Below are 26930 nucleotides of genomic sequence, written 5' to 3'. Positions count from 1 at the left end.
CATGTCGGTTTGAGAGTAGTGATGAAGGCTGAGTGCTCCTCAAAGGCAGAGTTTGCCGCTGATTATCTTTTGCCACTTATGCACCATCTGGATATCAAGGCCGTTACCAGGAGAATGCCAACTTCAAGTGTACTGTTCCAACAATAAAAAGTTTTCATTAGTTGCAAAGATGTGATGTCTACTACTTGATGACATGAAACAAGGCCGTGGCTTGGGAAAGCCCAGTGATAGAGCATTCACCCCCCCTTTTCCTGTAGAAGTGAGGCCCTGACCCGAATCTACGGCTAGCCCAGTGGTCCCTACAGTGACACTAAGTCTATCTCTGGTCCTGTCGGAGGTGTCCCCAGCCGGGGGTCCTCTTTACAATCTATTTTGGAATGGCCTGTCATTGCGGGATGGTGTATCTGCTTTAGGGCATGCTTTTAGGGATGTTTACACAACAGAGAAAGGAAGGAAGGATGGTTGTCATTAAAATGAGCATCCTCTCTAGACTTTTTATATCTCCTGAAAGCATCGCAATTGTTATACCATCTGCCCTTTGGATGCCGATCATATTTTACTTTTGTAATTCTGGTCAAATGGTCGCCTGTACATCCACTAGGACACCCTTGTTAAACCTAATAAGAAAGGTGGAATGGCATGGGCCTCCCGGACCGTGGGAAATACTATCTGGCTGCAGCTCATGTTGGAGTACAAAATTTCTTAAATGGAGCTTTGAAGAAAGCTGTGGGTGTTTCAATGACATGTAGCCAGGGGTGTAGACAGAACTCATAGGGCTCATAATAGAATTCAGAATTGCCCCCACCCCCCAATAAAATTTATATTAGTGATGATAGTATGTATGTGTGTGTGTGTATCTATATATATATATATATATATATATATATATATATATATATATATATATATATATATATATATAATGGTGGACTTAGATATAGCAGCTCAGCTCTAGTATAGGTCTGAATAAAGCAGTCACTATATAATAGTCAGATACCAACTCTACACTGTGATAGTGAATACAGTGGTTACCTCCAGAGATCACAAGTAGCATCTTCTCAGACTGGCGACTTTCATTTTTTTTATTTGTTCTTTATGTGGGCCCAGACCACCATGAAGACGTCCTCCAGCCATGACTCATCTCTGCACACTCTCCCTATCCTATCACTACTCACAAAGAACCATCCTCACAAAGTCCAGCAGTCCCCCCCATGGCCGCACAAAGTCTCAACGTCCTCTTTATGGCCCCACAAAGTCCTAGGGTCCCCTCTGTGGCCTCACAAATTAATGGCGTCCCTTCTGTGACCTCTGAAGCTTTTTTTCCCTCTTTGTGTCTCCCCCTTCCCTTAAATGTCAGGCTAGCAGCAGCACAGTCTCACCTATATTGTAGCTGCTGGGGATGTAGCTTTTTCAGTTAGTGGAGGCTGCTCTGCCCTCCTTCCTGCTGTCAGTGCTGCTGAGAGAAGTTGGAGGAGCAGCCTGCACTGACTGAGAGCTCCTTTCTCAGGAGCTACAATGTAAGTGAGACTGTGCTGCTCTGCGTTCAGGGGAAAGGGGAGGCGAGTCAGCAGAGGGACAGTGCCATTTGGCCCAAGGTCCACCTGTCCCACGGGCTCAATAGCAGTCACTTAGTCTGCCTACATTGATGGCATACCACTGCAAATAGCAAAATGACTGTCTTCATCCCAAAACAAGTACAGACCCCTAAACTAATATAGATCTTAGACTAGACTTGCTAAATAAAATGGACCTATACACCTTCCAACCAGACCCCAGAAACTAATACAGACCACAGATCAGACCTTAAAAACTAAACAAACCCTAGACCAGACCCTCTAAAATAATGCAGACCTTACACCATACTCCTATACTAATATAGACTTCGAAAAAGAAATACACACCCCAAACCAGACCTCCGAAAAATACACAATCCAGATGCCCTAAGCTAATACAGACCACTCCCCCTAAATAAATACAGACCACAAACCAGACCCTCTAAACTAATAAAGACTTCAGAACCTGTAAATAAATACAGACCCCAAACAATATCCCATAAATAAATGCAGACCACAAACCACGAACCTAATTAAATATAATTCCCATACCAGACCGCTAAATATGAAGCCCCTAAATAATCCAGACCCGAGACAACTCTTCAAACTAATACAGACCCCAGACTAGACCTCCTAAATAAACACATACTGCCTAAATAAATACAGAGCTCAGACCAGACCCCTAAACTAATACAGACCCTCTAAATTCAGCACCCCAGAACAGACCCCCTAAATACAGACCCCAGACCAACTAAACTAATCCAGACCCCCAACCACACCAAATAAATATATATCGGCCCAGACAAAACTCTACACTTTCTCTTCATTCTTACAATATCCAATCCTCTTCATTTCCGGGTGCCGCCGTAGACAATGTCCTGACACCGGCTCTGGCGGCAGCCGAGAGTGAAGAGAACTGTAGGAATGAGGAGAAGTATTTGGTCAGGACCTGGCAGTGGGAGACATGCCTGCTCTTCTGGGAGGCCTCCCCTCTATAAAACAGTATTATTTACAGACAGTAATGTTCATCCATGTAATAAAATCCACTTCTCACTGTCTCTTACTCCAATGATAATACATCAGACTGTTTTACAACAAGCTTTACAAGACAGACTCTATCCGTCACACATAGTTCAACAGTCTACAAGCTTGTAAGATGCCTACTGATACCGGGTGACTGACATTCATTGTCTGTATGGGTTTCGAAATGTAGACCCAAAATGGGTGAATTGTAAAAAATTTATTAATGCAGTACATGGTGTTTGAGGCATTACGATCTGTAATCTTAGATCCAGGATGTCAAGGCCATCTCCTTGTTCAGGGTCACAAATACAGCATGTGTGGCAGTTGTCAGATAACCATTCTTGTGCTGGTGCTCTCCGGTCTGCTGAGAGTCTATTCCACCAGCACACCAGTCGTTGCACCAACCTTTACACTCTTTGGCCTCTCCAGCCCTCTTTGGGCCTGATGGACACTCAGGCAAAGGCTTTGCTCCCTCTACCTGCTGTGGCGGAAGCCATTCCTCTGGCCCCACTTGGCTCACTCGGTGAATAGTTACTAGGACTCTTTATTTCATATACATCGATAACAGCCGTAGTGGGTCTTTACTCATGGACCTCTTTCTCCTGGGTCTCTTGACGCACATGTGGTGCATACATGTGCTTTCTTTATAGGCGCGTCCATCACATGTCTGCTTCTTTACTCTGCCACTCACAAAGCCCCAAAATGACGACATATGCACCTTATATATTAAGCCTCCTCCTACTAGGCAAAGCTGCTGCTGATGCATTATCTGTATCACCAAGGAAGGCAGGACTTTCGCTACTGTTCCCCTAATGTTCTGGGTTGGAAATGTGCTGGTTGTATCTTCCCTAACTCCTGGCTGTGCCTCTGATAGGTGGTGGGGCTTCAGTCCAGTGCTACGAGTGCTCATCTGAGTGGCCGGGGCAAACTGATTCTTCATCTATATGAAGTGCCACTGTACTCTATCTTTCTTTAAAGGGACGCTGTCACTATGAAACAGTACCATGAACTAAGTTGTGGTGCTGTTCCGAGTGGTGTTGGGGAGCCAGGGGATGTGGTTTTTATTCTCACCCAATCTCAAGTTCCCACAATAAGCTCCTGTGAAGTTTGTGTGTGGTCTCAGAAATTGAGTCTCTCCCACAGACTTCTTTAGGAAAGTGCGCGCACCGCAGTCTGGAAGCAGTGAAGTTTTTAAGCTGCGCATGGACTTCATGTAAGGTCACCGTGGGAACTGGGGAGTGGGTAAGTATAAAAATATTCTCTGGTTTCCCATTGCCTGTTGGAACAGTTCATTACTTAATTTATGGTGCTGTTCCGTAGTCTCTTTAAGGTTCTCCCATTTAAGGGACGGTCAATTACCATTAAAGGAGTTGTCCAGTTTAAAAATGCCCATTTATATTTACCCTATTAGGGAATTGTGACTTAATAGAAAGGGGTCCCCTGTTTCTCATCTCTTAGCCAATGTGGAGAGTAATTGCAAAGAGCGTCTCTATTTTGGGGGGATTTGTCCTGGTTTGCATTACACAGACAATCCATTGATTTGAATGGCCATTGTGTAATACTTCATTTCTTCAGTGGTGGCGCTGCAGAAATATTTAGGACTTACTAACAGATTATCCAACAGATTACAGCTGATTGCAGGGGGTCTGCTTATTATCAAAGGGACTCTTATCACAAGTAGGGATTGGGCAAAGTAGAGAACCTGTAGGCATCAGGGCTGCAGCGTTGGATGAAGAGCTACCAGAAGAGGCCTTTTAACCCTGTAGAATTTTTTTTTTATGTCCCTAAAAAACCTTTAGGAGTATTTGCAAAGTTGATTAATCTTTCAAACACTGGAACAATAAGAAATGGTTGAAAAGTATACATACCCTTAATCTTCTCTGTATCAGTTTTTCTCCATCCAACACATGCCTCTATGCAAAACCTCACACTATGGAATGCAGTTTACGAGGATAATGTTACACCTGTGGAAGACAGTAGACAGAGGAGCTACTTGTTGCCGGAGAAAGGTGTGTGCATACCTGCAGACTGTGTGTGGGTGAAATCAAACATGTCCTTATGTGTCACAGAACTATGTCTCCCCCCAAATCTGATAAAGCCGTAGAAACTTTTATTTCTCTTGTAAACAAGGATGTTGATAATGATAAACTACATGCACAAATTGTGAGCAGTCTGTTACACTTCTCTCACAATTTGTTAAGACTAGATTTGGTGGGCATGATCTATTTTGCATACTTTTTTTCCCATGGTGCATTGCCTAGAGCATAAGTCACCATACATCATCTGGGTCTCTTCAATGAGAACCAGTAGACTTATTCCCAAAGCTGTGTCTAATGGTTGTTTTACACAGGTAGATTATCATGGCTGAGCATACCTCCAAATGCTCGTTCACCCAGCAATCGGGCCATGTAAAGGGAACAACAAGCAACCGATAAATGCGCGTTCATTCATCGGCTGAATGCGCCATTTATGTGAGCATAAAAAAGCTAATTGTTTGGCTGCATATCCACCCATGTGAATGGAGAGACATGCAACTGGTTAGTTTCAGCTGTATGAGGACAATCAATCCTGTGAAGAATTGATCATCTCCATAATACAGATAATCTGCTCATGTACACAGAGGAAATGAGGAATGATGAATGACATGCTTATTGTCAGTCAGTGGTTATTAGCACGGGCAGTTTAACTGCCAGCGTAAAGGACCACTAAGCATCTCACTGGGCCAGCAAGTACTCTACTCTGTACTAACAAGGGTAAGAACCCCGTAATAGCTGTCTGCAGATGGGTCCTTTTGAAGTAATCTCTGGTTTGGCTGATATGAGCAAATGTACATATTTTTCTCCCATGGAGCACTGCATAACAAATAAGTTCCCATACACCTGCTGAGTCTCTTTAATGAGAACTAGTACTAGTGGAGACTAGAGAGATAGGCTTGACAAAGACCTCTATACAGGTTAAAACGTACCTTGCTTGTCTTGGGTCCTGGGTTCAAATCAGGCCATTGGCAAGATTTGCTTGAAGTTTGTATGTTCCCCGCATGTTTGTGGGGGTAAACTGCTGATCAGTGGGGGTCTTAGGTAGCAGATACCTGCTGATCTACTATTGATGGCTTATTCTAAGGGTAGGCCATTAATAGTTTACAACTGAACAACCCCTTTAACGCTGTTGCCTTTCAGAACTTGGGTCTCGAGTTATAGTTCGGCCAAAGGCAACATCTGAATAGGGTTTGTATGTCTTCTGTGTGTTCACGGAGAGTTCTCCAGTTTTCTCCACATTCCCAAAACATACTAATAGGCAAATGACTGTGGGCCCCCATGGGTCAGGGCCTAGTATAACTGATAATAATCTATACTGTATTCAGCACTGTGGACTGTAGACATGCTATATAAATGAGTAAAATAAACACATTTCTTGGACCACCAGAGGCTCTCACCAACCCCACCCACTTTTTAGAAAAGTGGCGAGTTGAGAAAGAAAAGAAAGTTGAACATTTTTGTGCAAAATTACAACCACAGTGAAGGGATGGTGGAGCCAGTCACAAGTGGAGACATGCATGTAAGTGCATGTCATCATTAGCAAATTCTAGAGTCCATTAGCAACCACTTTGGTTATCAACTGGAGCACTAAGTGGAACATTGACATACCCTTGGACTTTACTGTATCAGATTTTTCCCATTCAATGCACTCCTCTATGCCAAACCTCATACTATGGAATGCTGTTTATTAGAGTAATCTAGCACTTGTGGTAGGCAGTAGACAGAGGAGTCAGTTGATGCCTGGGAAAGGTGTGTGCATACCTACAGATTGTGTGTGGGAGAGAGCAAACATGAAAACAGTCCAAATAGCTAATTAGAGTCAACAAAAACAAATGGCTACCATTAGCTCAGTACAATACTTAGAAAAGGTGACACATAAAAACATGTATTTCCATAATTAAAACGTGATGATTGAAACTCAGCATTCATATATTACAATACATACCGGTATACCAAACAATAACTTCAATGCAATTCCAGTGATAAGAAATCGAGACATTGAAGTTTCTTGAAAGTGGCCCAAACTTAACCCAAAAAAACAATCACACAAAAATGGGAATGGGATTGTTCTAAATATGGACAAGTACCAAGTAACGCCTGAAGAACTTTTTGTAGATAGTGAATATGAGTTTCTGTTGGTTGATCCAATTGATAATTATCGGGATGAACCTGAGTCTTCTATTGGAAACAAGAAAGACCCACTAGAATGTTGACGCCACGTTTGATTTTTTTTTGTGTTAGTTATACCACCTTTTATAGTTTTCCCAAGGGCAAACAGTATTGGGGATAGGTAGCCTATGCCAAAATGTGGTGATATACCTGGATACTGAGAACACTTATAACAGCCCTACCCTCATATGTTAGAGTTATCACTAATGTGTGAAACACCTTGAAGTATCTCAATAGAGGATGAAGTACAGTTGGCTAGCATCAATATAGAGGTATAGAACTCTTCAACCCCACATCACTTTGGCATCAAAATGAACAAATACTTACTCAATACCAGAGGATGTCAATACCATGCATTTATCCTGCAAGTATTAAAGTTCTCCCTAAAAGGAACTTCTTTTTGTTTAATAGTAGGCTTTACCAACACCCCAGGGGCACTGTGATGAGTAGCCCATATGTCTTCACATATGCATGTTTGTTCCTGAGCTGGTGGGAAGAGTGTAGTGGCCAAAAGTCTATGTTGTTGGCTCCTCCATAAATGTAATACATGTAAAGAAATACCGGAGCTGAGCACAGAGGGCAATAAAAGTAGGTCGCATGACAGGGTTAACGGGGCGTGAAGGGGTTAACTAATCCAGGGGAATGCTGGGAGCTAAGGGGGTGGAGTTTTTACAGGAAAGTGTGAGAGGAAGAGAGGAGGAGCCAGACCAGTAGCTAAAGAACTTTAAGAAAAAACAGAGCCATGGAAGAAGAGTCCCACCCGCCCACCCTAGGATTACAGGAGGGAGGGAGGATGGCCAAAAGGGGTTAGGAAGCATTGTCATGGCAACGGTGAGGGGAGTGGTCCTTGGTGATTCTTTAATTGGTTGGTCGGTCACCTCTTTGCTTTGCCAGGTCGGTGCCCTGCAAAGTTGGTGGGTGTGGCTAGCCAGGGTATGGCTAGTCGGCCTCGGTGTCGGGAGGTCAGCGACTAGAGGCGAGTTGGTGAGCCTCCCGAGCCAGTTGGTTTGCGGCGGGAGGTGTGTGTTTGGAAATAGGGTCGCCCGAGTCGTTTACTATGCGACGGGCGGCAGATCTCTCCCCAGTTTTTCCAGAGGGTTCTAAAATGTTGTTTTATGTTAATGTTGTTTGTCAGTAAATATGGCCTCTGTGGCCAAAATTATCCAAAAATGAAATGGTGTCAGAGGTTACTTTAGGTAAGTGGGGTGAGGGAGGTTTTTGAAGGGGGAATGGCTACAGCGGAGATCACTCCATTTTACCCAGGTCATGTCTTTTGTAGGTACACTGTGCAAAAACTGTCGTCATTTGTTATATGTATTGCACAGCTGCAGCAAATGAGAGGTTAATGTTTGCATGAGACTGGGAGATGTCTGCAAATGTATCAATATTTGTCTAGTCACGTGATTTGTGTAATCTATATGTATGAGTGTTTTGGGTGTGGTAGAGGGTCCATTCATCCTCTTTTACTGTAGAAAGGAGTGGAGTGCTGGCCACATGGGGGTACCTTTAACCCTCATGTGGTGAAGAGAATGGAAGAGGAAGAGAGATACCCTGAGGATCCGAATGCCAGGGACCGAATAGAAAGGAGGAGAGACTAAGAGAGAGCGTGAAAACAGAAAGCCAAATTCCTCGTGCAGAGGTGCTGTACCACATGAGTGTCTGTGGAGTGATCCTACCCCTATCCTCGATTGGAGAGTTCCCCTTCCAGGAGCGGTGCCTAGCAGAACTGGGACTGCAGGACCGTTTTCATCCTGAGCTTCCTCCATGACCTCTAATCTTCTGTCTACCTGCACCAGTATTTTGAGTAATGTATTTTTGCAAAGTTATGCAGTAACGTTTGGCCAGGCCCTGACCATTCCCAGGGACCTGAGGTACGTTACATAGTCTACGGATCCTTTATTTACCGCCGTCATTCTGGTGGGTAACGGAACTGTGGCATCACCCATGACAGCGTTACCTGCAGTTCCTATGTTTATTGGCCATCCCTCTCCTAGGGGTGTCCGGAAGAGGCCCAGTGCTGCTCTGGCCGAGACTACATATGTCCGTCCAGGAGGGAGCCTGGTAAGTGCCACCGTGACCAGTTACCACTGAACCCTCCCAGCTCCTCAACGTATGCCCTGTGTCCAGAGTCACCCAATGGGACCTGCAAGAGACTCTAGTCTTTTGTGATGAAGGCCTAGCAGGTGTTGAGAAGGTCTGCATTTGGGCTTGGTACATAGACAATGTTTTTTCCTTACTTAGTGGCATGGGAAGGAAGTTTGAGGATTTTGTCGGCTGCTTGAATGACAATATGATTGGCTTGAGATTTGCATTTGACATAGACCTACAGACACTGTTCTTCATTGATGCAAGGATTAGCGAGTCATCTGCTATTCAATAAAGAACTACAGTGTATAGGAAACCAACAGTATAAACTCTTTACTAAAGTGGGACAACAATCACCCCACATCTCTAAAAAGAGGTATCTCAGGTGGGCAATATTTGAGATTCCATAGGAATTGCTCCACTAAGAGAAAGTTTGTGAGCCAAGCCAATGATTTGAGGCACAATTTTTTGAATAAGGGATACCTGGATGAGATCCAGAGATGTGCCTGTAGAGCCGTACTTAACCCTAAAACTGAAAATAAGGGAAGTGGGATGATACTTTCAGATGGATAGCAACCTATGAAGGGGAGTGAGATAAAAGCTCAAGAAAGTTGAAGAAGAAGCAGTGGGATATTCTGAGGAGATACAGACATCATAGATGTTATCAGTCTATACCCCCAAATTCACTTTTGGAGAGGACCCTCCCTGAGATAGCTTGGTACAGAAGCACTTTACTCCTGTCTTCCAAGAAGGGAATTTGCTAGAAAAACGAGCCAGCTTTAGATTCAGCAGATGTGTTGCCACATTCAAGAGTAATGCAACCAAAAGTCTTATAAAATCACTGACTTCATTAAATGTAGATCTAGGGATGTGATCTATGAAGTGAGCTACGTCTGTGGCTCGAATGTGCTTAAGCCATCTGTAAATTCGAGTATGAGAAGGGGGCTGGGGAGGACTCTCTAAATGGGTCTATGGGGCATCTTAAGTTTACTCCTTATTGTTCATATTGTGCAAAACTCTGGGATGTTCTTGGCAGATTTAAGATTATCAGAAAAAACAGTAACTGGAATAGTAGAAAGAAAGAAAAAATCTAAATGAAAAAACAATTGCCTCCTAATAGGGATACAGGTCAAGCTATGGGCCCATCATGGTTACACTTACCAGAGTCCTTCTCTTAAGCCACTTCTGCTGTTTTACAGGAGGATTTTGCTTGGGAACTGCAGGGAATTGTGTCCTGCGGTTCGCCACAGTAGGAGCTCTCGTCCTTGTATTTAAACCACAGAATTTGCAGTGGCCTTCATTAAAAAAAAATGAATGTTCCTGGTCCTCTAACAGCCAATGACCCTGTGGCACCTGCCCTAAAAGGGCCAAGGCCATTATGACCCATAGTTAATGAACTTGGGCTAAATATACAGTATAGTCCTAGGGATCTATCTAGGTTCTTTGAAATCCGGGCCTGATATTGTGGACAGACATTTTGATGTTATATGAAGTAGAATGCTCTATATGTAAACTAAGGATCGGGGAATGAAAGAGTCCCACGATGTGCATTCACTTAAGAGCTATTCCTCTTATACTAATTGCACTTTCTTAGAAGAACATTCCAAGTCTCATAGTAATAAGAGGAGACATTGTTCAGGCTTTCATCTCACCGTGTTAAATTGATCTCCTCGTTTCCATGTAACAATGCTATGTTTGTCTGAACTTGACTACAATGTGTTTAGTGATGGCGGACACATCCCCAATAACTTGATGCTTTTGATTTTTCTCAAGAGAGTAAGACATCCAGAATAATGAGCTGTTTGTGTCCCTCCTTGGATCCCAGATTAAATATATCATTTTTAGGTTTTGGATTCATAGCCGTGGGCCCTTCCCGTCTCTGCGGCACTGTACAAACTTACTTATACTACCTCAGAGCAGACATGCATCAATGAGACTTGAAGTGCAAATAGTCCTGACGTAACTATTCAGAAGATGGTCACATGAATAACAAGGTTCTTAACGACCCTTGCAAGATATTGATTCCCTCTTTAGAGATCTAGCTGATAGAGTAGGCAAGGCTCTCCACCAAAAAGAAGAAAAATGTGTATCTAGTGTTACCTATAAGTGGCTACCATGAAAGTCAATGTCCAACCCCTTAAAGATACAGTATAACACTCAGGAAAAGGTAAGGAGAACCATATGTAGTGGTGGCTCCTCCACTGAGGAAAGAACAACTCCGGCTACTCCAACAGGTCCCGGATCTGAAGTTCCACTCCTTTCAGCAACACAGGTGGTTGGAGTACCAGAAGGAAAGTTCGGCCCCTTTAATAATGAAAGTGATAATGTGATCAATATGTCACTGACATGGAAGACAAGGGCACCAGTAGGGAAGCACTGGGAGCCAGGCTCTGCCCTCTGGAGTTATGGAGCCATATGTTAGAGGATAATAGAAGCACTATATAGAGCCATGACTGGCACCATTTTGAGCCCAGTGTCTTGTGAATTTGAAATTGAGGGAAGTGGTGGAGGTCAGCGACAAGTAAAGTGCATACTGTAGGTGTGGGTGGCTGTGTCCCCATGCTGAGTGGGACGCAGTGTGGATCTCAAGCTACTAAAAGAGCCCAGAGGATAAGTGGAGACTCTTACAAAGGCCTGCTGAGGTGGCTGCTAAAGCAGGTGAAATTAAACAGCCCAGCTGACCAAAGGAATTGGAAGGGATTGAGTGTGAAGATCTGTGCAGTAGCTTCTGCACAGGTGAAAGTGGTGATACCTGTTAGGTGGCCATGGATGACCACATGCTCTACCAGCGAGAGGCAGCAGGGATCAGCAGACTTAAAAAAACAGTTACTGATGACCAGAGTGGCCTAGAGCAAGAAAGCACAAGCGCATGGGAGGACAGAGAATCTCCCTCTCCGCCATAATTACTGTTGCGGTAATGACACAGCCACAGCTCAAAACCAGGTTGCCATCCAGACCAAGTCCCGGAAGCTGTTGAGAGAAGGCCAAAGGAAGGCAGTATAAAGGGTTGTGACTACTGGGTCTTGGGAGCCAAGACTTCAGCCTGTGCATCAGTCCCTACTACCTGTGTAGCCGTTTGAAGAGAGTGTTTTGGGTGAGTGGCTATTGCTACAGGAGAGTAGGCCCTGACCCAGAATAGCCACGTAACATCCCCTCTATATCAGGGAGGTCACCATTGGGAGTAGGCACAGTGTAAGAGACTGTATCCTTGTAGGCGTTAGGCCCGATTGTGCTGTAGTGTTTGGCACTGTACAATATGTTTGATACAATGTTACAAGTATCAGTGTCCTCCTATGAAAGTAAATAGCAATAAATGTTTTAGTGTGCTGCAAAAACTCGTCTCACCTCTGTCTGTCCACTCCCACGCTATCACTACACATAACCTGCATAAGACATAACTTGGATTAGGATTTTAAATGAGGACTACTGGGGAGATATACAGTAGGTTTGTAAAGAAAATATGAAAAATGGTATTGTAGTCATGCCAGCCAAGCACGGGCTGCTTCCTCTTATGGTATTGTTGTTGTTGCCATTTATACATACATACTGTGTTTTTTGCATTATATGCACCAATTGCTGTTCACAAAGCCATGACTTTGCACACATGAGCGGCCACAGTCATGTTGGTATTTTAAGTAGTTGACTGGTACAATAAACCATCTTGAAATGTTCTATTAGTGAATTCTGATATTAGACCAGATGAAAGAGCTAAGAAACGCATAACCCAATAAAGGAATTCTCTTCTTGCAATCCTGGTCCTCCTTCCACAGCACTGATCTTCCTCTTGTTTCTCCCGAACACTATGAGTGTTCCTGGAGGTCCTGTTGCTTTCATTGCTGCTAGTAGTCCTGCTGCCGTTACGGTTGGCCATGCTGTCCTGCTGTCGTCACTGGGAATCCTGCAGCTATTACTGGGGGTCCCCTGGCTGTCGCTACTACTGGAAGTCTTGCTGCTGTCACTGTTGCTGGGGGTCCTGCAGCTTTTGCTATTACTAGGGGTCATGTAGCTGTTGCTGGCAGTACTACTGCTGTCATTGCTGTTGTAAGAGGGGAGAGTGCTGTCCCACTTCTCTTATACCAAAGGTAAGTGGCCTGATTGCCACCAGTAAGCTCCTTCTGAGTTACATCACTGTTAAGCCCTAACCCCAAAATGATGAAAAGTGGCCCGCACCTTCATGGTGCCCTAGCCAACATATAAAGGGCACAGTTGGGACTTGTGTATATATGTAGTGAGCCAGGGTGAGAGGCTTGTTTCACAGTGGCTACAGTCTATAACTCCCACCCGTCTGTACTACAGTGAGTTGATGGACAACTGTATGGTATGTGCTGGGCTTTGCTCCTGGCAACTGGAGATACCGTTGTTTCTAACAAAATTCTCATACTGCTTATCCAGGTTTTTCACTGGGGCCCTGCGAAAACTCTTGACTTGACTCTTGGCCGGGAACTCAGGAACAAGGCTGTGGGTCACCTTCCTTTAGGCCTCACGTCCACGAACGGATCAGATTTCGTGTGCGGGACCCTGCAGTGAAATTCGACCATGCCCGCGGCCGAAGACCATGTGGGTCTTCTATTTACCCATCCAGGTCTTCACTTTCTTCTCTGCAGAAGTGCCGGCTGGTGCGCCGCCACACATGCACAGTGGCATATTTTTCTCTTAAACTCCTGGTTTCCTGCGGAATCTGCAGCCCGTCCGCAGTTCAATTATGGTCGGGCCGTGGATCAGACGGCTTCTATTGACTGCAATGGAAACCATTTCTGCGGGATCCGCACTGAAATGGTCCGCAATTCACATCTGCATGCTTGATTTCATTTACGGATGCCCATGTACCCTTATCGGCTGCTTGATTTGCGGATCGTCCGCTCAGATGACCAGGACGGATTCCGCAAATCAGATTCGCCCCTGCATTGGGCCTATTACTATAGGCACTTGTTGCTACACCTGAGGTCCTCTACTTTCTGAAGCTTTTAGAACTAAATAGTTTTTTTTTTTTTTTACAAACCTCAGGGGTCCTCTAGCAGCATAGAGCTGAGGGCTAGACAAATATATCAGACAGTTACTGAATCACAGAGCTTACTCTATTGCTCTGATCTATCACTCTATCTTTGGTCCTCCAGTCACCAACTTCTATATAGCCATCAATTCAGCCCAAACAAAGAGGATATTAAATCATCAGAACAGCTCACTTAGGAGCAGCGCATCGAGGCCAAAGAAGACATTGTGAAGTTCATTAACAGCAACGTGTAAGTGAGGCTGGTCTCAGTAAAAGCCATAGGTGAGCATACTGACAAAGACAAAACAGTCAGTCAGCAGGCCTTAATCAAGTATTAGAACCCTAGTTATTTGGACAGTAGTGATGAATTCTGGGCTTGAGCAGGCAGGACTGAACAACTATTGGAGCATTAACTAGAGTCAAGCCTACATGTTACTATGATGCAATTTTATTTTATCTTTTTAAGCTCCCATAGGAAACAATAGCCGATATCACCCCAAAAATAGGACATGCTGCAATTTTTCCATCTGGCAGCACTGCTGCGAGGGAAATATCACCCATGTAAATACACACCATGTAAACTATGGGTTCTTTTCACGTGCAACTATTGTGCATGTCGCATCACACGGAAATTGCATGTGATAATCACCCATGTAAATACGCCTTACTGGGAGTCCCATAGCTAGCGGTCCTGCTGCTGTTATTGCTATTTGAGGGTCCTTTGGCTGATGCTGCAGCTCTTGCTATTACTGGGGGTCCTGTGGCTGTTGTTGGCGGTTCAGCTGCTGTAACTGTTACTGAGGATTCTGCAGCTTTGGCAGTTACGCCTGCATACGACCGTGTCAGATTGTGCATGCAGGAGCCCGCCGCGGAATCTAACCCCGTGCCCAGCCAGCTTCCTTTTTCTGTACTGGTTGGACCACAGTCAAACGCTGTAAAAATGCATGTCAATGCAGCTAAAGACGCAGTAAACGCTGTGTTAAAAAACACGTTTTTACAAGTGCATGTGTAGAAGTGACCTTATTGGGGGTTGTGTTATTGTGGATCATGCAGCTTGCAGCTGTCGCTATTGCTGGAAGTACTGCTGCTGTCATTTTAACTGGGGGTCCTCTAGCTGTCGCTGGTGGTCCTGTTGATGTCACTGTTATTCGTGGCGCAGCGGCCGAGTCCAGACCTTTTGTCGGGGAGTCAGTGGGGAACAAAATGGTGGGTTACGAATGGCTCTACTGTCTCCTCCCAGAGCATCCAGATGCCGCCTGACCCGGCTGCGTGCAGGGGTAAAAGTTAGCAGCCATTCTTATAGATATGATAACTTATCTATCCATGTGACGCCAGTGCCTCTTCCGGGAAAATTAATTAGCACAGCCAAATAAAAGAGTCCATAGCCAAAGTGTAGTTTAAACCGGGGACACATTTCTAACTTTGATTTTCCAAGAACACACTGCAACAGTTTAGGTACAATACTTCTGGCACATTTTTGAGCTAGGAAAGACACTCATTCCCCAAGATTCAGTCGCCATCAGTCTCACTTATCTGATGGGAATTCTTGGAAGAGCGACCCTGACAAAGAGAGAAAAACACAAAGAGTTCCTCACTACTTATTGAACCCTTTCCTCGCTGACCTAGCGGCATTTATTGGGCAGTCAATCATGCCACACTTGTCCTCCAACATGCAGCAGCGAAGCCGGTCTTGTCCCTTCACTCAGTAGTTAAGCAGGGGAGTGCACAACATTCACCGCCGACTCCTTCTACAGAAACTGATCCTGACTTCAGGTCCCCGGAGAGGTTGCATCCCATGGCTAAATGAGATGGGCCCAGACCTATCCCAGGCGGAAGCATCAGAGCCTCAGCCTCCCTTACACACGTCCTCCTTCACTGACTACATTCTTCTCTCTCTATCCCACCTAACTCCGCTCCCAACCTATCTATCCACCAATCATGCCACACAGAACAGGTTAGGGAGACAGGTACACAATGACCTCAGGACTACTTAAAGAGGTTACCACATACATGACAAAAAGCCCAACAACAGTGCAGACAGACACACAAACACTCCACACGGGGTAGACAAACACATACTAGAGGGACCCTAACTCTGGGCCACTACAGTGGTCTTGCTGCTGTTATTGTTATTGGAGGTCCTGTAGTTATTACTGAAGGTCCTGTGGCTGTCACTATTACTGGCGGTCCTGCTGCTGTCATTGTTATTGGGGAGGCCTGTGGTTTTTGCTATTACTAGGGGCCCTGTAACTGTTGCTGGTAGTCACTATTAATGGGGGTCCTGTAGTTATTACTGGGGATTCTGCAGATGTCACAACTACTGGGGGTCCTGTAGCTGTTGCTGGCGGTCCAGTTGCTGTTATTGGGGGGGGGGGCTGTGGTTTTTGCTATTACTAGGCGTTCTGTACTTGGTGGTCCTACTGCTGCTATTATCGGGGTCCTGTGTCTGCTGCTGTTGGACTTGGGCTACTTTGGCGCTTGAGAAAATTTCCCAGATAGATGATTGTTAAATTTAACACACTCCATCTTATAGGTTCCCCACCCCCTGGTACAGGATCACGACCGGCCTTACATGTATGTATGGAACTGCAATATGGCCTAAAAGTCTGTAAGTGAACAACAAAGGGGCATTATAAGCGTATTGATGGAATACCGAATACACTTAGCTGTAGTTCTTGCCAACTCTCTAAATTCCACTAAAACAGTCTAAAGTGTTACACGTGTTAAAGTCTTATCACCTCATGCAAGAGGCCTACAAGCAAAAATATAATGACGGTGGTCTGTGAATTTCCACTACATGAAATAGCGACCAAGTTCAATAACGCCAAGCATATACAATGAGTAGAACACATGTACCGACCTGAAACTCACACCGCTTATATAGTCGTACACAAGGAACCGTCACACAGAGAATTCTCTATATTCGACCCTGAGTGCAAACACTCTCTTTAATCTAAGCAAATAGTAAAAGAACGAAGGCTTCTTGTCATACTTTGTGTAAACCAACCGAGTCATAAAACAATATAGTAGCGCAGTGTTATGGGAGAGATGCCCGCTACATTATACCATTTTCTGACATCAGCGCCGTTGGCCCATTCACTTTCTTATGTAAGTTTTCAAAATATTTGCCTGAGCCCTTACCGGGACATCAAAGCCGAGTCTCAAAAAAGCCTTTACTAACTATTTATTTTCTTTACCTTAGGAGGTTGATGAGAACGACTGACTATATGTAGTGAAAAGGTCAATGAATTTTCAATAGAATTTCCTCCCTTCAGTGGAGGGTTCAGCTCTCCGGTTACCATAATAACAGGTATGTCTGAAGGCCTTTCTTAAAACGTCTTTGCACTTTCTTGCTGAGACTTCGAGTGATTAAGGCTGAGGGCGAATAATGTAATCTGAAGAATTCCGCTCTCTTCCTGCTTAGTAATGATGCTATTTTTTGAATTTCTTATTTTTAATTTTTTGTAACTTTTTGTCATCGGTTTCTTGTGACTTCGTAAATTAAGTTATACAGTGAGAGGCCACTTTATTGCAGACACCCATCTAGTAGACCTTCTTTGGCCTTCAGCAATTCGGCAGGGTGTAGATTCCACTAGGTGTAGAAGTTGTCCTGTAGGAGTATCGGCCCCTGTGGACAGGAAGCATCTTTCAGCTGCTACAAGTTAGATGGAGGAACCGAGATGACCAGCCAACATGGAGGGTTTTATTGATTCATGCTGCTTGTGCCAAATTCTGACCCTTGCATCTGCAGGTGAAATCTGGATTAATCTGACCAGGCGATGTTATTCCACTGCTCAGTGATCCAATTTTTGCACAAATTTTTGCAAACTGGAGTTTTGCCTGTTTCTCTTAGACACAATGGCGCTGGAACCGGTCGCATACTGTTATCGCCCATACATGCTAAGGAACAACAAGTTGTGCATTTGGACATGTTCGGCTGCAATTTCCTTGACTGTAAACTGTCTGTTCATCAAAATGATTCTTAACATCCTCCTGTGACCCCATTTGTCAATGAGTGGTTTCTGTCCCCAGGAACCCCTTTTCACTGGATCTTCTTCTTCAATCACACCATTCTCAGTATACTTTTGACACCAATATATGAGAAACCACACAAAATTGGCAATGACATCCTGGCCTGGTTAGTCTAGCACCGTTGACCAGGATTCGTTGAAAGTCATTCAGATCACTGGATTTTCCCATGTAATGTGGATTCACACTGAAACCGATCCATGGATAACTTGGCACTTGATTTTATGCTGCATTCTGGGAGTCACGTATCTAATTTACATACAGGGAAGCTCCAATCATGTAAGGGCCAATAGTCTCTAATGAAGTGACCATTCAGTGTGTGTTCCTCGGCCAGTTTTGCATTGTGGCAGTAAAACGTAGACTGAACCAAACTTGGATCAGCATAGAACCCTATGGTGATTTAAAGGGGTTGTCACACTTCTTGTTGTTTTGCTGCAAGAAGCAGACAGCTCTGTACATTGCACGGTGGCCCCAGTTGGTACAGCAGGCTGAGTCTTATTCATCGTGGATGAAGGACTGACTTCAGCTGCCAACTCTCCCCTGGGCCCAGTGGGTAAGGATAGGGGTGAAGATAGACTTCTTTCTTGACAGGATTTGGATGTGGGCAGACGATACTGGTTAAAATGGGCCCAGTCACAGGCATGCATTGAGGCTGTTGGTGGCTTCCAATACACCTTGAACTGCAGGCTGGGTATTGTACTAAAATCTTTTAATCAACAGTACAATGGAACAACAGTCTCTACTTGTGCTGTATACTTCTGATTTTTCAGAAGGCAAATATGTGTTTCACCAAGCAAGAAACAGTCTATTTCAACTGCGAAGAGTAACAGGCCTCAGGTACTGGAAGGTTGACAACTCACAACCGGCCTCCGCTTCACGTTGGGATGGTTGGCAGTACCAAGATACAAGGGAGCCGTGGACGCTGGACTCTTCAGGTAGTGATATTGTTTCTCCACAGAAGTGATGTATCAAACAGATGCTCTCGTGTAGCGATGAGTTGGTTGGGTACCGACTCTCGTCACTGGTCATGCCAGAGGGCCTGAATCAGTACCCAACTGGCAGTCGAAACTTCTTCGCACAGTAGCCTCTGATGACCACTACCCTTTGACGCTGCGACCACATGCTTTTGTGCAACACCAACATCTCCATGCTCCCTTGTGACCAAGCACAGCCAATCACAAGATGAAGCACTACAGAGTAATAATTACTAAAACATAAAAGAGCCTCAGTAGTGCTCCAAACTTAACGGCAACCATAATGTCTACGAAATTATCCATGGCTGTTACGTCACAGCCACCAGATATATGGTCCTCCTTACAATTAGGCACTCAAAGTTCTTCTCCCCACAGAATGGGAAAGTACTTGATTCCACCAGATCCTGGCCTTGTCTCAGCTGCTTCTCTTTCCTTACACATTGGATCTCATCCCAACTATATCCTGATAACATTGCTTAATAGCCCCTGTTCCGCCCCTTCCTGCCCGAGTCACCCCAGCCCAGCCTCTGAGGGTACAAACAAGCATACATAAAATAAAGAAGGTAACACAACATTAAACTACTGGTCTTTTCAACTCTACACTATCATAAAGCCCATGTACAATACTAGTCAAAGCCATGTAAAGCATTGCTAGTCCTGCCACATTGATCATTGAACAGATATAGAAGTAGACCCAACTATAAATAGTTTGGATTGGGTTGGTTGCAACTTGAATCATGCTAGCTCCTTCATTACCTCTCCAAAAAATAACTTATTGGGGTTGGACCAAAATATAAAGTTATCTCCTAACCACAAGATAGGGGATAATTTTATGATTGCTGGGGGTCCGACCATCCTATATATATATGAGGACATTCTTGACCCAATGTAAGGGGATAGTGTTTTTCTGTTGTTTTTTTATTAATATTGCTTGCTGTGCCATGTCAAAGTTTGTGCTCCTTTAAGGGAATTATGCAGGGACTCGGGGAGGAGCGAATTAGCCTGCATTACCGCACTTTTTTTTTCCGGGACTGCTAAAAGGAAATTTAGTGATTGCTTGCACACAGGGTAGCTCCGCATAGGCCGCAAAGAAAAATATCCTACGGAAAGCCAAAGAAAGGAAGGTAAACTCCCAGAAGCCCTATGGGCATTACTGCACTGCACACTCTGGGATTACTGGACTTGGGTCCCTCCATGTGACTTCTACCAATATACAGCCCTCATTTAGTGTTCTCTGAATTATCACATTAGTGAGCCTGCTTCAGTTGAGTCCCGATTGTTGGGTACCGTTGTTTATATTGTTACCAATTTTATGATGGCCAAAGGCCGGCTCTGTCACAGAGGACTCTGCCAACATGGCCTTGGCGTTTAGAGACCGCTGATTTACCCAGTACACCAGGAAGGGTAAATCCAAGTGAAGTTGGTCCAGCCAGATTGTGTATTGTCCTGCATTTTTTTATTAAAATAAAAGCTGTAAAGCATTCAAGATGTCTGGTGATGGAGTGTATACAGCCTACCCAAGAAGCCGTAGGGTAACAGTTTTAGGCCACCAGAAATTTGAGGAGAACCAGCACCGGCCACGACCTAATCTAGAGTGGCCAGACCCCGGGCATGAGGTCTTACTCATGCCAGAGACTCTTGATAAAGCTTTAATAACTCCCGATATGGTGCAAACAGAACATGCTATTCTGCTTTCCCTAGCGCCGGGATCGTATTTAGTTCCTGCAGCTCCCCTGGTGGATAGGAAGACACCTCACCCTTCTTCTGGGTCTACCAACACCCTTATAGTAATTCGCCTATGAATACAGTACATTGACTCACATTCCTATACAGCTGGATATCAGAGAACATACGCTTAGTGCAGAACTCAAAGAGTGCAGATAGATGCTGGATATGATATAACATAAGCATTTTACACATGAAAAGCTTTTGTTCTGCAAGCAATTTGAGAGGAACAAGAGGAAGGGTCAGTTTAGGTAAGCAATGTGAACTTAGAAACTAATAATCTTGCATTGCCTGCATTCCTTGCCATTCAAGTCTCCTTGATTAGGTTTCCATTATTCCTATCATGAGCCGGTTCTGTGTATTTATAGAAGGCGCTGGCTCAGCACATGTATCTCTGCTGTTGTTTGACTTAGGAGATATGACTTTGTGTTCCCTCAATACAATTCGATCCTAAATATGGCACCATCGTGATTATATTTCAGGGCCATAAACTTAAAAAAAAAGTGTCAGGACTATAATGTCTGAAAAAGTTCACATCGCACTTGCATATACATGGAAGTGTGATAAATTTTTGCTCCCATAGGGAATAATGGGCAATTGTCACACACATTTTTCATGCAGGTGAAAATTTAAACTGCAGCGATAGGACATTCTTGCAAAACGCACCCCATTCACATGAAAATTGTAGACTGATATTGCACTCGCCTGTGTGAGCGCACCAGATACCCCATATGTGGTATCAGACAGAGAGTAGTTCATATATAGGGTCCAGGGCCAGGGGCTGGTGTTGGGAGGCAAACTGGGCAAATACCTAGGGACCGCATCTCCGAAGGGAACCCCCTGCTTTCAGTGCTGCCAGTGCTTTTCAGCTTTTTAACGCTGCGATATTGCTGCGTTTTTTCAATGGGACTTTCTAATATTAAAATTTTTTACAATGTTTTGGCTGCGTTTTGAGCACAGCTGAAAATGCAGTCAAGGAAGCCGAAAAAAAAAAATCATTACTCACCTAGTTGGCACCGTCCGGGTCCCTGACGCTGCTTTCTCAAGCTCTGGACAGGCTTCCGGGCACTTGTCATCGCCGATAGAGCATCTTTTGCTAGTGACGCGGTTTGAAGACCCTGCCTCCAGCAAGAGATTGCTCTGGTTAGCTGAGTTCGTGGACTTAGCCAATCATAGCCAGCGCTGGATACACCAATTACAGCCATTTATTGAATAACTGTGATTGGTTCATCAAGAGCTGGTTCTAATTGGCTGAGCCAGTACTTGATGGACCAATCAGAGCAATCTCTTGCTGGAGGTGGGTCTTCAAACCCCGTCTCTAGCAAAAGATGCTCTGTCGGCGATGACAAGTACCCGAAAGCATGCCCAGAGTTTTGGAGAGCAGCGTCAGGGACCTGGACGTCGCCTGCTAGGTATTGATTTTTTTTTAGGTAGTGTAGCTTGTGCTTGCGTTTAGCGATGTCAAAAATGTGGTACCAACTTGTGCTGAAGCCGCTGCCCATGCATTTCAATGGGCGACACAAGACTAAAAAGATAAAGCATGCATTGCTGTCAAAGCGCATCATTTAAGATGCTTCGTTTTGACGCTTGTGTTGTACAGAGTTTAGCACCTCCTGGGTGAGGGAGGCCTAAAGCTGGGTTCACACAGGGCGGATTTGCCGTGGAAATTCCGTCCGGAATTTCACTGTGGCAAATCCGCCTGCGGCTGCTAAACCAGGGGTTAGCCAGCCATGTGGACGAGATTTGTCAAAAGTCTTGTCCAAACTGGACAGCCAATCCGTTGCGGCAAAGCCGACAGAAACTGGTGCTGTGGCGCAGATTTCCCTAGTCGCAGGATGTCTATTTTTTTTCCGTTGCGGCCATGCTCTTCTCTATGGGAGCGCCGTCCGCAACGGAAAAGCATGGGATCGAGCCACTCCAAAACTCACGGCTAAGTGCTGCGGGTCTTGAAGCAGCGCTTTCCCAATGGATATCTTGCGGTTTTTTGCTGCGGCCAAACCGCAAGATTTCTGCCGGGAATATATCTCGTGTGACCCCAGCCTATAGGTTTTTTGATGGAAAACTGGAATTTCCATCTAGCATAAAATACAGTCAGGAGTGACTGACGGATATGGTGTAATTATGACTGAAAGTAGGATGGGGTGAGGCGAAAAGATATGTTAATACAAAAGGAAGTTGAGGCTTCCTCTGCTGCTTTGTCTCCAGGAATGGCTTGTCAGAAGCTTTTCTTGCACAGGAGCCTTGTACATATAGTAAAATGACTCAGCCTGGTTACATTTGCATGGACGATCCCTGCTTTGCATTTGCACTATGAAGGTAGTTAAGTATTTGCTTGTACCTGTTATATGTAAGGAACTGTATGCAAATTCCTCAGATAGTATAGCCAGGATTAGTACAGCTGCCGACATCTTAAGAGAATGTCCAGGGATAGAGGACAGATAAGCCATATGCTATATCCAAGCGATACAATATGTCTCTGAGAACCACCCATACAGTATAACATTGTCATATTGTGGTTCTTTAGGCCCAACCTTCATTCATGAAGAACATGCAAATGCCTACTTAGAATTGTATTGAACTCATTTAATGCATCATTGTGCACAGGACCGATCAATAATAAGATCTAAAGGGTTATTTGTGATCATCTCAATCCTTTGTTACACTAGTAACAAAGGATTAGCTCCAAAGTCACCTCCAAATGGGTCTGTCTTCTGCTGGACCAATGGGGCCTATTATTGTGTTATTGAAGGATGGTTCTAGGATGGATAGGCAACAAGATGGTAATAGAGCGGGCAACAGTCAGAGTGGTGGCTCATCAGGGATGGCCGTGGGCAAACTTCCAGTTGCAGGGACTTCTGATGTTTGGAATGTGGAAGGGAAAGGTGATAGGTTGGACGGTTCTGGACCATATAATCAGGCAGCATTGATTGGTAAACAGAACTTTAATAACTGCAGTGGTTTCCACACAGCTCACAGCAGTAGCAGGAAATTCTATAACACGTGCCTTCTTGCTCTTTGAGTTGGCAATGTAAGCCATGGCCTCTGAAGTTCCCGTGACAATACAATCACAGGTGATTCTTCTCTGAAGTATAGCTGAGGAGCAGCGGTAAGGATAGATCATCCATACACCTGGATGGTCTCACTTCCTGTCCACCAAACCCGCCTAGTGCTACTCTCCAACTCATTCTCGTGAGACCTCAGAAGCCACCCCTGTGCTCTACATTACTGACAGCAAATTTAAAGTAACAGTACACATTGTATAACCACAGGTAAGGATAGCGGTACACTGGTACATTATACCATGGGCCCACAAAATCTTCTGGTATTGTAAATTATCCATGATTCTGATCCTACCTTGGAGACCAAAGACATAGAGTTGGAATTTATGGATTATGAAATACACACTTTGCCAGACTCTTGTTGGTATTGTACACCAATTTCAAAGGTTTAAGTTAGTTTCACATGGTGGTAAACATTTTTCCTGGACCTATATGACTTGAGACTATGGAACTGGATGTAGATCATTTGAGTTATAAGTCTTGTGGTATATTGTGACGTGTGAAACTGGCCAACTTTGATCACATGCATTGCCCTAAAATAGTCTCCTGGAAATCATGTCTGTCCAAATTCTCACTCATTGGTCAAATGGTCCTCGTAGAACTTATGACATATTTTATTGCGTTCCCTTTTGTAGTCCTCCACCGTTACTCCACCAAGCATATCTTTTACGAAGACCAGTATGGTAGCAACGTTGCATAATTGAGGTATTCACTATCCTACCGAAAGTATTTGGACACCTGAGCCAGAATCGTCAGTGATGGATGGCTTGTGTGCAGCAGCATGACACATATATCCAATGACATGCAGTTTACATTGTACGGTGCTGACATTGACTTGGTTTCCACTCGCTTGCAGATTCTCAGTGTGTTCCTAGATAGTGGAAAAGCAAGTTCTGCGAACAATCCCTCCCAGCTGTTATTTGTCCGGTTCTTGGTTTAGGCGTGGTACATCCCTCTCTCCTGCACCTTGTGATCATGTAGCTCACAGTTGTTCCCGCGATCCAGGTTTTAGCGAAAATGTCACAAACCAGTAGTCCACTAATGTGACAACCTAATGGGACACTAAAGTGACAACAATATATTGTGTACACTCTAAGTTCCTTGGAACGAGGCATGCTAAGGCCGCCTGCACACGGGCGGAAATACTGTGTCGGGATTTCCCGCAGAATTTCCGCCCATGCATGCCTACATAGGATTGCATTACAATACGCAATCCTATGCAGACGGACGTGTTTTGCAAATGCACGCGGAAAACAAATCACGGCATGCTCTATTTCTGTGCAGGTCTTGCAGAGGCCTGCACAGAAATGTCACACCCGGGCCGCCGACTCCGCTCTGTGCATGTGCCGGCTGACCAGCAGCCAGCACATCAGAGAGCCGGAGCCGCAGGAGAGGTGAATGCCGCACTGGTCCCTGCAGGGGCTCGGGTCGGGTCCCGCTGCAAGAATTCTCGCAGCGGGATCCGACCCGGCCGTCTGCAGGCGGCCTAAGCGAAACAAAGTAAAACTATGTCTGACACCTCTAAGGGCCTGCATCTTATGTAGCATGGTTTAGGACATGTGGCATGCTAATAAGATGTGATCCATTCTACTGATCGGGATCTCCAAATACTTTGGGTAGATTAGTGCAAAGTAAAGACTTTATTGGATCCAAGATGCTTCCGCAAAAGTTTTTTCTTTGGACTTTATACTAAGGGCAAGTCATCAGTATCTAAATCCTGGTATGCCCCTTTAAAGCTGTTTGTGTTAGGAGTTCCACCATGTTTATAAAAGTTGTCCCCAAACCCCCACTGCCAATCATCTATCACAGCTACCAATCTTTTTGCCAACTTGGACCAACAGGGCCAGAGCCCTACTTGTTTGACCAACAGCTATTTTTTCTGACTCGGCATAAAGCTGTGCACTCGACCGAAATTTACAACGGCCAATACCTCTTTTTCTTCAACACCTAGCATTGGGTAAGAGTGCTAAGGAAACCGACTCTTTTATTGAATGTGTATTGCCACATAAATCTCCAAATTTAGCCAAAGGACCATGAAACTTGTGATCAGCAGGGTTCCACAGTATGTCTAGTTCTACTCAACCTCTTCTACAATAATTAAGATCAGTTGACGCTGTTGGCCTGACTGCTGAAAACCCAGTTGATCAGTACTTATTACCAGATGAAGCTCCCACGGGGCAAAGGTAGTTTTGCATACAACCAAAATGCATAAATGAGAGATCATGTACTATATGGTCATGCCGAGTCCTCCAGAATGGGATGCCCTCTGCTGGTAATAGAAAGAGATCCCAGGTGTAAAACTTCCTTCTATGGTGCCTTCATACAACTTATGGACAAGGATTGTCCAGTTGAGTCAACCCCCTTACAAGTACACATGGCCATCTATTTCAGTGAGGTCCCCACAGCCTCACATGACAATTTTCTAATCCTACACGTATGACCATAAAGTTGTCTTTCATCCAATAAACACATCTTGCTGCCAATTATGACAAAGACTGATGAACATTTAAATAAATTCCCAGCGGATGAATCTACAAACTGTAGAGTTTCAGCTCCACCAGTCATAAACCTCGCACTTTTTATCAAAGCACCCAACAAACAATGCACCTGTTCTGTGGTATCTTCAGCAGTTAAACTGATTGCACCTGTGTGCGATAACCTATTTACTATGATGTCTGACATACATGTAGAGCAGTACCATGTTCACAAGACGTAGCCCTATAGCTCCGCACCATCTGTAGTGTTTTAGTTCCTCTTTTGCAAAATATTTTGTTTGCTTTTCTTTATAGTGTTGTAGTTCAATGACCTCTGTGGATTTCTATGCAGCGTGTGCAATGCCGGAGTTGTAATAACCTATGTAATAAGCAAAACACAAACCTCAAAAGTTCTCTATATTTCAGCGTAATACTTGATATTTAGATAACAAGTGACACTGAGTTTCCGATTGACAGGGTGCAGTTTTTGGACCATGTTAGGTTTATTTGCAGGAAGCACTTCTCCTTTAAATAATACTGGGGGCCGATGGAGAAGGAAGCCATCTGAGAGGCTTTGCCTGCCACACCGGGAATCTATACCATCCAGCCAATTGGGGCACAATAGGAGACCTGGGTCAACTCACAAATGACCTGGGGCTGAAAACAGACATAATCATAGAGGCCCTAGATCAAGAAAGAACAAAGTGGGATGACTGCTCATCTGGAGTGGAAGCCCTTGAATTAAAGTGCGAAGACCCATAAAATAGGAGCAGGAGAGCCAACATTCGAATCAGAGGCTTCCCATAGAACATC

The sequence above is a fragment of the Eleutherodactylus coqui genome, chromosome 7 (assembly GCF_035609145.1).
Source record: "Eleutherodactylus coqui strain aEleCoq1 chromosome 7, aEleCoq1.hap1, whole genome shotgun sequence".
In the NCBI taxonomy this organism is placed as follows: Eukaryota; Metazoa; Chordata; class Amphibia; order Anura; family Eleutherodactylidae; genus Eleutherodactylus; species Eleutherodactylus coqui.
Note: the sequence above shows the minus strand (reverse complement) of the source record.